This window comes from Tetrao urogallus, assembly GCF_951394365.1.
Source record: "Tetrao urogallus genome assembly, chromosome: 8".
NCBI lineage: Eukaryota > Metazoa > Chordata > Aves > Galliformes > Phasianidae > Tetrao > Tetrao urogallus.
Genome location: NC_136821.1, coordinates 17,159,201 through 17,174,059, shown reverse-complemented (window position 1 = coordinate 17,174,059; position 14,859 = coordinate 17,159,201).

Below are 14,859 nucleotides of genomic sequence, written 5' to 3'. Positions count from 1 at the left end.
GCAATCAACATGACATAGAAAAAGCTATGTAAGCAGAAACAAAATATTCTATTTTCCACTGGAGTCCAAATAGACTCTAAGTAGCTTGTTACTGTATCAACATTTGTGCTTTTACATGATGCTCTGAACAGAGTTTTTTCCCAGTTCAAAAACTGGAAGTTGCAAAAGAAATATTTAAAATGTGATAGATCTCAAATATCTCCCAATTAGTAATTATTTAAATCATATTAATAAGTTCTAAAGTTTCTAAGAAAAACTTCAAAAATAATTATAGAAATTGGAAATAATTCCTATCAGCAAGTTATTACTGGTGAGAATGATGCTGAATTTGTGCTTTAGGATTAGGGAAAACGTGTGAATTGTGAATAATTCTGATGATTCATATGAATATATTTTCACAGAATTAAATGTTGAAAAGTTCTTATCATTTGTGTTGTTCTGGTATGCCCTTACCTTTCTGGTTTGTTATTCTGTTGCAGCAAATTGAACAAAGCTACGCTGATACCAGAGTTTCATTCCTATTATATTTAAATCCTGTTTCCTGAAGGCTGCTTACGCACTGTAAATAGGTTCACAAGACACTCAATGTATTTAAGTGAGCTCAATTCTAAGATGAGTAACAGTCACTTATGAAACTTTGACTGCTTGTCAGACAGGACTGAGCAGGCCCACAGCACTTTTCCCTCCATTCTACTCACTTGCACATACAACCAACATTTGAACATTTTTTATGCATATCAGTCTCCACAGGAAAAAAAAAGTCTGCAGAAGAAAGTTTTCTATATCCTTTGAAAAGTAAACAAAACACCTTACTCTGCTGAAGCACTTCACAATCTGCATCTCTTTGAGAGATCCTTGAACTGTCTTTCCCAATCTATTTGTAACTTGACACCCTTAATGGTAGAAAAATGCATTGTTTGAATCACCGAATCCACCAAAACTTCACTACATACTATGATGCAACATCTAGTAGGACAGATAAAAGATTTGTTCTTGATAATTAAGAAAAAAGTATGGCAGTAGGCAAACTTATCTTGCAAAAGAAATACAAACCTTGAAATTACTGTCGAAGAATCAAAACTGAGTTCATGACTTAAATTTAAAATGCCTGCCATATACAACTTCCACCACTGTCAAGCCTCATGACTGTTGGTCTCCCACAGAGACACCTGACATGGAACCCCAGCACCCCTCTTCTCTCTCAGATTCTGTTGCTACCTGGACATTTTGATTCCCATCCACTTCTAGGTTTGTGTTCTACCATAGATATCTGAATACACAGACAATTTTTGGTGAAACTGAAGAATTCATACACTACACATCACAGCATTAACTGTGCTGAAATAGGACATAATTATTACTGAAAGGTCAACTAGGTGAATGAAATCTTACTAAGTACAAAACAGTTTCATTTAAAGATGTGAAATTAGGGCAACTCTGTGTTATTCAAAATTACAAGCATGAAATTACAGAATCACAGATTGTAAAGGCTGGAAAGGACCTCCAGGATTAATTCAGGATCTACAGACTACTAAACTCTTAGTCTCTGAAGGACTTGCTAATAACTTCCCACAAACTTAGAAACTAGAATTGAGCAGAACGGTAACCCTCAGAGTAAAGACGAGTCTACAACAAGCTATGCAGGCAACTGGAAACATACAGAATAGGTGGACACGTCTCTGCCCTATAAGTTAGTTTGCAAATGCATCTGAGAACAAGTCAGCTTCTAGACCTGCATGTCGCAGTTTTTACTTCAAAACCAATTTTCTGTCACTCTTCCCTACCACCGTAATCTCCTATTTGACTCTCATATTTCACCTCGTTTTTGACAGGAAATCAAAAAGGATTTTCCTAGCTTACAATGCCTTTCAGCTTACCTCAAGAAAAACACAAATTTAGAACTCAAAACTAAATTCGGTAAAAAAAACAAGCATCTTTTTGTGTTTTATAAAATGGAGCCCTGCTAGTAAATTCAATTTGTGGTCAAAGAGACAATGTTTCCTTCGAATGCATGGCAGGGTAGCTCAAAATGCTTGTAAAATGTGCTCAGTGATGCAAATGCTTAAAACATTATCTACTGCCAGTAGCTGCACCACTGGCAGTGGATTACAAGTGCAGAAAATTTCTGTCTACTATAGCAGAAAACTGACACTTCATACATGCTTACAGCTAGGCAGAAAGCCCTGACAAAAAAGTTTAATAACATAATTATAACAATCAGGTTCCTGATCTTTTTTCCCCACATACCATCACATCTCCTCAGTGCATTGGTGCTAGTGAAAAATAAATATTTTTTGAAAATCTTAAGCTTTTAACCTATCTCTATCAGAAAAGGCTTTTAAATTCTGAAAAAGGAATATTCTAGGATCTACAGTTTGGAATTTCAGTGCTGAAAATTGAAAAATCTGATTGTCTGCAAGTGCTTCTATATTAAGTGAAAATTATGTTGTGCTAACATTTTCTTGGGCTACTCAATATTCCTTTTTACAGTTGCATCTCAGTACCAGATGAAGTGTCCCACACATTCCATCAGCTGCTGACAAACAGAACCCATGTAAGGTGACAGTGCAGAAATGCTTTCACAAATCTTTATGGAGCAATGAAGTCACAATAGGAGAATCTGTCAGAACCCCCAGATTAAGAAGTTGGTGATGAAATATGAGAACACATCTACTCCAAAGTAAAGAGATTATCTTAGTGATGTATTCCATTGATGCTTACTTTCATATTACAATCTCATTAAGCACAATTGCCCGAGATTTTTGTACACACATCCAGTGGCTTCTCCCTCTCCCCAACTACAGTATCTGAAGAGAAATAGAATTGCAGAATTTCAGGACTGTTTAGATTGGAAAGGTCATCTTGAGGGCACCCAGTCCAACTCCTTAATCAAGCAACATTGCCTAGAGTTCACTGCAGACCACTCTTCTTTGTATTTGCAAATGGAGACTCCACAACCCCACTGGGAAACCTCTTCCAGAGTTTCATTTTGTACCTGTCCCAGCGCTATTAACATAGCCACTCTTCTTCATGCTCTCCCTCTAGATATTTATACATATTGATAAGAGCTCTCTTCTTCAAATTGAAAGCTCTCAGCCTCCCCTCCTGCTTCTATCCCTTGACCACCTTCGCAGTCCTTCTCCAGATTCACTCGCAGTAACTCCATATCTTTCTGGTACTAAGGAGCTCCAACATGGTACTCCAGAAGTGACCTCACTAGTGCCAAGTCTAGGGAAGGTCAACTACCTTGGCCTGTCAACAGAGCTTTCGTGATGCAGGCCCGCATGCTGTGGGCCTTCTTTGCTGTGAGAGTGCATTGTCAGCTCCTGGTTAGCAGTTACACACCAGAACCCCAATTGCCTTCTCTGGAGATCTGCATTTCAGCTGGCTGGTCCACAGCATACATCAGCAGGATTTGGCATTGCCCCTTGGTGAACATCATTAAGTTCCTCCTTTGCCTGACTCTCCAGCTTGTCCTCCTCTCCAGTTGTGCTACAGCACAGACACTTGGTATGTTTGTTACTCTACTCATTGCTGTACTGTACACAATTTTGCAGGCAGTGCACTCTGTCCCATCACTCAGGAAATGAGAGAAGAGGTTAAATAGTACTGGATACAGAACTGATCTAAGACATAACTCCTGTTATTTGACTTCAAGTGGATTTTTTGCTGTGACAGCAATTAACAGAAAACTTTGGTTTATTTGCTGCAGACACATTTTTTAAAATTTTTCCTTGGTTCAGAAATGTTGTAAATATTAATACATATCCTGTCAATAAAAAAAACTTGAATGTAGTTTTTCTATTTGACCATCTGCTGTCAAAAGATATGTCTGCAGCAAAAGGTAGAGAAGTCTGAGTAGTACAAAGCCTAAGTGTGTATGTAGTCAAAACTGACTGCCTAAAGACAGGTTTAAGTACTGTGTCCTCAATTTGTGGCAGTAATTTCTATGGATGTTTTTATAGTCTATTATCTTTGTACCACTAACAATACTATGCATATTTTATCACTTCCTTTTTGACAGAACTAGGTCTCCATGAAGATGTACAGTAAAGTGAAGGTGTTTGAAAACAAACATCTCACTAATTGTTAGGCAGTATATAAAGGCTAAAACATCGCTTTTACTATTGTTAGCCTTGTATTATCTGAGATTAAACTAGATTTTCTTTCTGGCTTTAGGATCACAACAGGTAGCCAAAATTGTAAGGCCATTTCCTTCTGAAAGCAACACTGTTCTTAAATTTCATCCTAAACCACTTTTTTCCACTTAGAACTGGCAGAAAAGCATGTGAGGCAACATGCCTGAATTTTGCCTGAACAGGTTACAGAATGCTTGCTGTGAGACTTCCTATTCATAACCCCACGTTATAGTTAATTTCCAGCACCATCAAGGCCTACGTCACTGGAGTTTCAACTCTATCATAGGCCCTTTAGACTGAACAGATAAAAATGTAAGCTCATTTAGGAAAAGAAAAAAATTAAAAACAGTGACCAACAACACCCAACGACCCTTCAAAATGGAGATGTAAGGGAGAAATGTAACAAACCAGGAAACAACCTTGTAAAAGAGATTTTAAATTCCTCCATGCCTTGTAAGCACTGTCTGGCATCTTAGGAAGGATCAGGCTCAGAAACTGGATTACGTTAGGTCAGCATCTGAGCCAAGTTCTGGCACAAAGGATGAACTACTCACAAGGTCCTTCTTTGCCTTCATCTAGCTCATGGCACAGAGAACTCTGTATAGTTGAATCTAAAGAACACAGTCAGCAGAGTAAGAATAAAAGACACAAATTGTCTACATTGATTCCTTGCCTGAAGCTATTTATAGCAGTTAAGCGATTTGATCAATACTGCGGCATGCATTTTGCACATGTATCTAGCCGGGTGATCTTCACTACCCACTCAGAGTATTTATAGCTGTGTACGTACTAGATGTGTTGCAGTACTTCATTAAATGGATTTAACACCTCTAAAATGCTGCATGTACAAAAGCTGCTGTCATTTTAAATGAAGAGCAATTCTCAGAAAGAGTTATTTAAAACAAAGTCTTCAATAAAGTGTTTTTAGAATTTAGCATGCTAGACATTCCTTTTGTAGATTATGCTCATCTTCAGTAAAATATTTTCCTATGTTATTAAATGTGATACTGTGAAAAGTATTAACACACCCAAACATGACAGGAATGGAAATTTAAGTGAAATATTTTACAATTTGAGAAAAGGGGAAAGGGCTTTTTTTTAATATATGCAAATATATACAAATAATCTACAAGTATTATAGACAGATAAAACAACACTATAAAAAAAACACTGCTCATGTATGATACCTACTGAGATCATTTTTTAGTCTGTCTCATTTGTGAGGAAACAGACAGAACCATTACACCTAAAATTAGACTTACTATATCAGTTATGCTTTAATTCTTGACTGCGACATCCTTTCTGCCTGCCCCTACACTGCACTCTTGTGAGCTAGCATGGTAATGCAGTAGCTCAAGATGACTTCAGTAATAGGTCTTTTCTTCCATATGCACGATGGGAAAGGAGTGACATAGCAGCTACACTCATGGGAAAGAGCCCCCTGGCCTTCATCTGCTGCTCTTGGAGGATGCAACAAGAATGCTGGATTTAACAGAATTGCAACTGTTCTCTTCTGAACAGCTGCTGTAAATCATGATGAGTAAATACTAGCTATATAAAACTGACAAGAGACAAATAAGTCAGCCTGGCTTTCAATATCATCTAATGGCTCAGTAATAATAATTGGGCAACTATAAAAAAATAAGTTTGATTTTTTAAAACAGAAGTAATCTACTATAACTCATGTATTTCCACCCCTTGGCTGCAACAGGAATTAAGGTACGCAGCTCCTTCACAGCAAGGTGTGTTCCTTGGTTTTAAGAAGATCTAAGTTCATCCTGTCTGCAGTGACTGTGACCACATCAGCACACTTCTGAATCAAGTCATGTAAACTGTACTAGAAATATGCTGGCCATCAGCTGGATTATACAAATATTTCTAATTTTATTATCAGTAAGCAGGAAACATCTGGAAATTCAAAGCCCAGCCAGTGTTAAATTTCTAAGGTTAAAATTTACAGGATTGTCCTTCTCACACAAATCATGTTATCCCAATCCGTCTTACTGCTTCCCACTCAGCTGCACCTCCACCCACCCTACTTCAAGGCTGTACAGCTTGTGCAAGGTAATTGCTGCATGTAGTGAAATGATTTTACCTTCTGTTCCCTAACAGCATTTTCCCCCCCACTTTGTATCAATAATTAGTCACAGTGCATTCTCTGAACTCCTAAAATGAAGTATCAGTGATAGTTTTATATCCTTAGCAATCCCACATAATAACTAGAATTGTATTTTGCTCGGCTGTATCATCACATTCCTACTCCTGCTTGCAAACACTCCTGCTGTTGTTAAATAATATGTGTCAGCAACAGGCTTGAACAAGATATTTCATACAATTTATTATTTAAAACATGTCTTTGCACCCCTAGAAATATTAGTTTGAGTTATCACAACCTTTCAGCCTGGAAGTAGACCTCTACCAGTTAGTACTAAGCCAGATACCTATTAACAGTGATTTAATATGCATCTCCTAAAGTATACACATGTAAACCTGATGTTGCCTATAATACTGCCTCTTTATATGTAATAGAGGGGGTAAGAAAAATTTATAGTGACTAACAAATCAATTACATTTGCTATCAAATTTCATCACTATTAAAAAGTCAGGTGCAGGATATGCGAGTATTTGAAAATATAGGGTATCTAGTTTTAGTTAAATGCTTGTATTCACATACCTCCACATGATAATGGAAGGTGCATTAGAAGATCACCTTCTGTCATACTGAACACAAACTGAATTCAGGCAAAGCCAACTGATCTTTCAGCATAGACCCAAGCTGGATACACCCTTCATACACTATTGTTTAACCTTTCCTAACACAGAGAACCACTTCCAGAAATGAGGGAAGTCATTAGGTTAGAAAATACTGAGCAAAAAGATAAATTGTATAAGCAAATTCTCTACACAGTATGAGTGTATGTCTACTATTCATGTCTCATGTCTTCTTTCTGGAAGTTTTCTTGCTGTTTTGGGGGTTTCTTTGGTTGTTGTTTCTAGACAATATTAGCAGTGAACTGCTTACAATTCTATATTCATCTAAAGCTGACCATACTTCTACAGTGCTATAAAGAAAGAAAAACCTACAACCCTCAAACTCCACATCAAACAACAAACAAACACTTTAAGACAACTAAAACTTCAGTGGATATGGGAAGATTTTCTTCATGCACTGCCACTCAACACCTTGTTCCATGCATAGACATAGCTGGCATGACCTTCTTTTTTTACATACATATAAAATGGAGTTTACAGAGCCTTGAAAGAATCATTTATCCAGTTACTCATGACAAAATAAGACAATTTCTCACACATTTGGCCCTTCTTTCATCATTCTTCCAGAGCCTCACTTTCCTAGAGGCTTTTAGAAGATAGTCAGAGCCATCACATCTTGCCATTACAAATAGTTCAACTCAAAAGCAGAGAGAAATTATTCAAATTTGGAATAAAGGAGGTAAGAACTGGAATCACTATTATTCTCTCCAGCTATGAAGACAACCAGAAAAATCTATTACCCACTTTTCCAAGGATATTATTAACTTGCACAAGGAGCGATTCTGATCTAGTACAAGGTAACCTGTTCCTTTAATATGACACAACCACATTTCCTTTTACCTTGTGTATAATCAACGAATATAAAGATGTTATAATTGTGGAAAAAAAAAAAGTTTGGCAAAGCAGATTATAATAACAAAAAGAGAATAGAATTCTCTACCCGCATCCTGGGCTCACTGCAAAACTCCAGAGGAGGGATCTCCAAAAAGACATCCTTCCTCCGTGGCAGTCAGCACTTCAATGGGATCTAGGAGAGGTGCAGCCAGGCTCCATCCCTTCCAGTAGGGCAGCTGAGTTGCCTTCACCTGTGCTCCCACAGCTGACTCATTGCTTGCCTCAGGTGGTTGATTTGAGGTTGAGGCTATGATTCAGCAGTTCCCATACACCTTGATATGGAAAATGTTTATTTTTCAAACGCATACCCATCAGCAAAAACTCACAGTTCCTTCAGAGGAAGGCAGGCAGAAATGAGGTAGCAGTTAAGGCAGTGTTTCTTGTGGATGAGAAGGTAAAAAAACACAAGCTTCTAAAGGGATGATTATTGCAGCAGTATTGGACTAAAGCATGCAGAAAGTTTGATGATTAAACCAGAGCATCTGCACATACTGTGAAAATAAATTTTAAATGATAGAGGTGACAAATTAGGTGATGCAAGCTGCCTCTACTTCTACCAAAAAGACTTTCACGTAAAGCACATATCTTTCATTCCAAGCTCTTAAACTGCCTCTGTTAATAACTTCCCTACAGAAAGCATGTTTCAGATTTCAAGGGAGATATTAATATTTTCACCTGAATTTGTCTAATGACCATAGTTAGGTTCATGTATGGAAATATATCATGGATATATTTACATGTGCACATATATTATACATATATTTGTGTGCACATACACAATTATCAACATTCCCCCAAAAATTGCTACTTGAGCGTCAAAGAAGTCTCTTTCCATTTACCTGTACTGAAAATAAAAAAGATTGTTTTTTATTAGGAAACAGTTCAATTGTATGCAGCTATCCTTTCCTTCAGTTAGCTCTTATTACCAATGGAGATGATTCTTAGTCTTTCCCAGTGACGTTGTATTTGTCACTATTCCAGGCATTAATCCAAGTCTAAAGATAGGAATTAAAATTATAGGCTCTTCCTACATAGCTTTCCTTTTTAGCAACTTCATGCAGGCTCCATGCAGTTAACAAATTGAACTTCTCCCATTTCTTCCTATATAAGTCACTCCGAGCAGATCAAAATTGAAATAAATTCAGCTGCCTGATGCAAGTGAATTTATTCTTTAATTTTCTACTTACAATAACTTCATTTGGATTTGAAAGAGATAAAGTCTAACAGATTGTTGTTGCTTTCCTGTAGTAATTTCTATAGTATCCATCACTCTAGTATCCAAGGAAAAAAGTAATGGAACTTCCTATAAGATGAGAAGTACCATTTTCATCGTTTTAGGAGTAGGGAATTCATACATAGAGGAAAGTGTACTGCATGTTCAACATCATAAAGGAAGTTTATGTTAAAATGAGAAATACCTTTCTGAAAATACAATCTATCTTGCTCCCAATTTTTTAAAAATGTTTTGGAAGATACTACTAAGCATTTTTCTGCATGAGGTTAATTAAATGTAATACTAATTTTTTTATCTTATTCATCACACTACCCCTGAAGGCAAAGAGACCCGCTCATGGGTTGGGATTGATTTTGTCAAATATTAACAAATTGATGTGAGAAATATTAAATATTAACCACCACAAAATTTAATTCACTCCTAGACTGAATTAATTGACAGCAGGTTATTCTGAAGCAAGAGACAACACTAAAGGTTCACTGATGCCCCCTGTAATTTATGCAGAGAGGTTTGTAAGGCACTATAACAGAAAAGTTTCCGTATTGCAGTATACAGAGCCTAGGCATAGTGGCAGGATTATGTTTGACTAACTACTGCTCTATCAAGTTTTTGGATTGTATACAATAGCCTCTTTAGAACTCTAAAATAGAGTTCTAAAATAGAGAATAGAATAGACTCTTTAGAACTCTAATATTTCACTGAAGTTAAAATTGACAACACAAATTTGGAAACTTATCTAAAGAGGAAAATAAGATCAAAAATCTTACAATTCCTTTTTCTTCTCTTTATTTATAATAATGGAAAGAATAAAGAAATCATTTGCATGCAGCTCTTTGATCTCACTCTAAAATAAGAGACATTACCAAAAACTTTTTGGTTGCCTTTCACAAAGTGCATTCATTGAATGTTAAAATAAGCAATCAGATATGATTACAAATTGAATCATGATTGGAAGCACTTAGTCACCTAACGAACATATAATTTTATGAGTGGCAAATCAGGAAAATACTTCTGAAAGAAAAATCTGAAATGCTGCTAACACTATCAAAAGAGAAACTAATTTTCAGAGAAGTCATTAGCAAGACATTTGACAAGTCCAATTGCCTCCTACTTTTTTTCATCCTACCATTTTAAAATCATTACTTCCCACAATCCATTTCTACTTTTTTCTTCTTTTCCTTCTTCCCCTTGCTAGTCATTTTGAAAAAAAAAAAAAAAAAAAAAGAAGAAAAGAAAACCTGACTGTTCTCCTACTCCCTCTTAAAGCACATCCATCTTTCCACTGATTAAAGTCCCCCCAAGTCTGCATTATTGCAAAACCTAACAGGGGACCTTATAGATACAAAAAAATTCCATCAGACATACAAGCAACAACAAGAATCATCATAAGATACTTGATTACATCTTTCTAATGTATATAACTGTGAATTCTCATGCTATACTCATAAAATATCACAGAGCATTTAAGAGTTATACTGTTGAATTCACCATGGTCAAAGTTCCGTCATTACAGCAAACAAAATTTTTAATAACTCAGTAATCATCAGCTATAATCTGTGTTGCAATTATAATTTTTGCAGCATAGATACTCACATGGCTCGACTCAAACACCAGCTTTCTTCATCAGATTTGTACCACCTTATCTCCTTACTCTGCACAGAAACAAAGAAAAACATGAGATTGTAGATGATTAAGATTCAAAACTGGAGAAAGCACTCTAAGGCATGCCAAGTTACTAAGACTTATGATCATTTTATGTCAAGTTATGTCAGTCATTATTGAGAAAAACAGCTGGAACAGAATCACTGTATTTTATATTTTCTATCTTAGACAAATTCTCTTGAAGGTATCACAAAAACCCACAGATTCTGAGTTCAAGGGCTGTTCTCACCATTTATTTACAATTGTAATAGTGCTTATTAAAAAAAACACATACACCTCTTACTCTAGGGCCTGTATATATGCTAACTGAAGTAAAAGACAACCCTGACAGATTACAGCACATACCAGACACCACACACAGGCCTATTGAGGATTGCCAACACTTTGCAGTACCCAACTAAAAGAAGTCAAATATTGCCCCCTGGTGCCTGAAGGATAAAGCACGTCGTTACTAACTGCTGACATTTTGATATCAGAGGTTTTGTTTGTCAGCAATAGTCTTTCAAAGAAAATTTGCAGACACCTAATGGATAGCAGTAATGCACAATTTCAAGTCCCCAAAAAATCTGTGCTCTTAAATCCCTGCTGCATGAGCTGCCTTATAACACAGCTCAGAAAGGAGTTCAAGGAGTATATCACCATGAGAAAAACACTTATTTCTGCAAAGAGGAATTAAAAACATTAGCAAATAATTAGTATTGCATATTAGAAATGCAGTATCAATGTAAATCAATAAAAGAAAAATGTACTATGATACTTGTATAATTGAATGCTCTGTATTCAATTTACATAAGTAGGTTGAGATTGAGTTTAACCAAAGTTTCTTATCTAGAAGAAAAATACTAGGTAAGCTTCATTTTCCCAAAAGAGGCCACAATTGATCATATTGAAGGCATTAGTATTTAAGTGTACATAAAGTATACATTACCCTATATTAAGTATATATTCAGTTCATTATCTATTTCAGAAAACACAAGAGAATCCCTAAAAAGCAAATAATGTCATCACTTTGTATTTGTTCTGAAGACACTGAAGGATTAGAGCACAGGAAGGTAGGGCTGAAACAGCAGGAGCTAGTAACAAATTAATACAGTGACAGTAATTTCAATACTTTGAAAATAAAAGCCAATGAATACCACTCAAAACAGATTTTACTTCTATACAGGATCTGCTAAGGCACTGGAGAAATACAATAATGAAAGCTGCAGTACTACACATCATGTGATTGGTGAACAACTAACATCCAGCAGAATACCAACACTTGCATGAACTTCCACTACAGCTCAGAAAGGGAACTGAGCAATTAAGCTAACTAACTGGTAGCCATAATACGGTTGTACTCAGTATAAATCAGCTATGCACATAGCAGAGAAACTTAAAACATTTAACAAAAACACAAAAATGCATGCCAGCAAAACATATATCTTTGCCCTTGCCCTCTACTCTTCTGAAAACTGAAATCCTTTAGGCTGGCTGAGGGCTGGCACACTTTCAGTCACTCATACCTTACTTTCCTCCCTCCAGGTCTCCCACTTGTAAGAATATAGGTATAACTATGACATCTAAAATACAGTAGTGTTGTTTTTACGTCTATAATCCTATAGTCAGGATTTCAAATTTAATGTACACTAAAACAGCTCTAAGTTTCTTTCAATTAAAATAATCACGTGGCTGGCGGTGAAAGATACCATAAATCAGGAGTAGGTTCACTAAATGCTTATCCTTGTTTATTTAACAGAGGAGTAACTGAAATAAAAAGCCTGAAGAGCACAGAGTTCAAATCTCATGGCAACACCTACTGATCCATTATTTCACAACCAGTAACCAAACTATGATATACACTGCATATTACAATTCCTTTAAACATCACCAACAACACGCAATCTCTATCACCTAACAACAGAACATCCCCAACATTAAGAAGTTACAGTAAAATAAGAGCAAGTAATGAAAAATGGGTATAACAGAAATATCTGCAAAATTCTGAATAAGGGAAAGACAGCAAATACTAGAAGCCAGAGACTCCAAGGGAGAACAAAGATATGTCTGCCTACTTAATAACCCAGGGCTGTAGTCCAGTACCCATGTCTTTATTTAGCCTACACTGAAGCAGTCCAGTAACATGGTTTACACCAGGTGTTTAGGCTAATCAAACAGGCAGGGCTAGCAGACTGCTTACAACTGCAAGACAAGGAGGTTACATTCCCTAATATATCTTGACTGTCCTTGCAGGGGTGTCAATTAAGAGGGACAGTTTTCATTCCACTGTGCTTAAACACATTACAACACCTCACTTATCAGCAACATCTTTCTTAAGAAGTGGTCCATAACAACTTGTAGCATGCTACCGGGTATCTTACATCTAAATTAATTCAGTATTGAGAACAGCAGCTCTTCTTACTATGTTTGCCTCATAGAGAAAGATACTACTGAAAATTAAAAGATTACTGACCTTTTCAGGAAAGATTAATGAATTTGACATTAAGGTGTCACGTGATTACATCATCCCTTACAAAAAAATGCTCCTTTTCTTCTAATTTAGTCATTCATTTAAACCAAGAGATAACAGCCAATGAATTCTTTCATGTTTGTAAATTCATATCACATGGCCTTTCTTTTTCTATGCCAGCTTTGTATTTAAGTTCTCTCATCTTTTATGTTTTCAGATGACCTGGAACACATCCTTGGAGCGTACCAACAACTTAACAGTACTGAGTTCACTGTTTATTAATGTCTTGTTTGCTTTAATACATTTAGTGCTTATGAATGACCATTCTTATTGGCATTCAGCAATTTAGCAGTAGCCATTATCAAACAACTGTTATAGCAGTGCAGGCTGCTCCACAAAACTCTGCCAACACAGCTCAAAGGCACTGTATTTTATTATTTACTGCAGTTTCTACTATTTTGCTCAATGAATATGTCAGGCCTATTGGTTATGTAGTTTCCTGCATGATTTCCTAGAGTACTAATGTTACCTTGGCTATTTTCCAACATCACTTTGTCCCTGTTAAGCAAAAGCTTAGCAATTACTGTTCCTGGGATACAAATTAACTCAGGATTCCAAGATGAATACATCTGATTATCTTAAATTCTTATTGCTGATCCTTTCCATTCACTCTATGAAAATTCAGTTGGAGGCATTGTCTCTGCATCATCTTCCAAATGGGAAGAGTCCTACTAAGGAAAACTTCCAAAAACACTCTCCACTAAAAACAAAAAGACCCTTTTTTATCATGATTGCTGTTTCCCTCCCCAACCCCTCCATATTTATAAGGTTTTATTACACTCTACCTTCAAACAACTTTACTACTTGTTTTTACACAGAATTCTAAAGGAAATTGAAAAAACCTACCGTTGCTACTGAATCACAGGGACTTTTCATTATACTTGAGGCCTCTCAAATTTTCTCTGCTGACTCACATCACCTGACTGGTCACACCACAATACATGTCAGACTGCAAACTTGTCATGGAGCTGATTACAGAATTCTTTTTGAAGGAGCTGAAGCTCATGTGCTTAAGCTACATAATAAATGTATCATATATGCTCTTCATGTGCACTTTGCTCTTCATATTAAATCACATGCATCATAGATCTTTAAGGACAAAGTTATTGATGCACAGCATACTGGCTCCTTTAACCATTGCAAACCTAGCAAAATATTGTCAAACATAAGAGCTAAGACTCATAAAGCAAATTACCATGCTTTGTTTTCTTTTGCCATTTAGTGCATGTTTCATAATTCTGTTTTTTTTTTTTTTTCTTTAATAATTTAATCTTGTTTAAAAATCTCATGTTCAAGCTCCACTGACTTGTCCCTCCAGTCTTTGGAGAAAGCTCTCAATGTTGTTTTGGAGCTACATGGACCCTAAGTTTTGCCTACAGTAGTTCTTCATGAAGTTAATGGCTGTCTGCAATCACTTCTTGCCATTAGTTCACAGTTTTGCTTAAGATACAGGAAAATGCACGCAAAGTGTATGTTTACAAAGTATCTCTCAGTGCGATCTCTCAGCTGAAGATAACTGCGGTAACTAAGGATTCCAAACATCGGCACGGTAATTTTACCTCTTTTCAAGTAGCTCAATCTGACCGAGGGAAAAAAAGAATGCAGTAACGGCTCTGCATACGGGCACGGCCCCGGTGCAGGCGGGCAAT